Genomic DNA, 1,094 nt, shown 5'->3' with positions numbered 1-1,094 from the left:
GGCTCTGTCTCAAAAAAAAAAAAAAAAAAAAAAGAAATAGTGGATGTCCTGGTTCGGCACCTGTGGCTCAAGCAGCTAAGGCACCAGCCACATACACCTGAGCTGGTGGGTTCAAATCCAGCCCAGGTCCACCAAACAACAATGACGGCTGCAACCAAAAAATAGCCAAGCATCGTGGTGGGTGCCTGTTGCCCCAGCTACTTGGGAGGCGGAGATAGGAAAATTGCTTGAGCCCAGGAGTTAGAGGATGCTGTGAGCTGTGATGTCACAGCACTCTACCCAAGATGACAGCTTGAGGCTCTGTCTCAAAAAAAAAAAAGAAAAAGAAATAGCGGATGTCCATTCTGTAACAAAGTTGCTTTATTATATGTCTTAATTAAATCATCAAAAATAATTCTACACTCTTAGCAGCGAACTCAATAATATCTTAAGGCCAGGCATGGTGGCTCATGCCCACAGTCCCAGCACTTATGGAGGCCAAGAGGTCCTTGAGGCCAGGAATTCAAGACCAACCTGGGCGACATAACAAAATCCATCTCTACGCAAAAAGTGTTTTTAAACTATCTGGGCATGGTGGTGTGCAGCTGTAGTTCCAGATACTTGGGAAGCTGAAGCAGGAAGACCACTTGAGCCCTGGAGTTTGAGGCTGTATGTGAGCTATGATAACGCCACTAACATGGGTAAGAGAGTAAAATACTGTCTCAATTAAAAAAAAAAAAAAAAAGCCAGGAGCCAGGCCTGGTGGCTCAATCCCAGCCTATAATCCCAGCACTCTGGGAGGCTGAGATGGGCGGACTGCCTGAGCTCACGGGTTAGAAACCAGCCTGAGCTAGAGCGAGACCCTACCTCTAAAAAAAAAAAAAAAAATAGCCTAGCATTATGGCAGACGCTTGTAGTCTTAGCTACTCGGGAGGATGAGGCAAAAGAATTGCTTGAACCCAGGAGCCTCAGGTTGCTGTTAGCTATGACACCATGGCACACTATCAGGGGCAACAAAGCGAGACTCTGTCTCAAAAAAACCCCAAAAATTTGGCTTGGCGCCTGTGGCTCAAGCGGCTAAGACGCCAGCCACATACACCTAAGGTGGCGGGTTC

At 46.9% G+C, this 1,094-nt stretch overlaps 1 protein-coding gene across 1 annotated transcript in view; it reads right to left on the bottom strand.

Annotated features, from left to right (window-relative positions):
• PRPF6 (pre-mRNA processing factor 6) overlaps positions 1–1,094 on the bottom strand; it is a 63,803-nt gene that overhangs the window by 51,560 nt on the left and 11,149 nt on the right. The window lies entirely within an intron of this gene.

This window comes from Otolemur garnettii, unplaced genomic scaffold (assembly GCF_000181295.1).
Source record: "Otolemur garnettii isolate 467f Iridium unplaced genomic scaffold, OtoGar3 scaffold00023, whole genome shotgun sequence".
NCBI classification, from domain to species: domain Eukaryota; kingdom Metazoa; phylum Chordata; class Mammalia; order Primates; family Galagidae; genus Otolemur; species Otolemur garnettii.
Note: the sequence above shows the minus strand (reverse complement) of the source record. Positions and strands in the feature narration are given on the sequence as shown.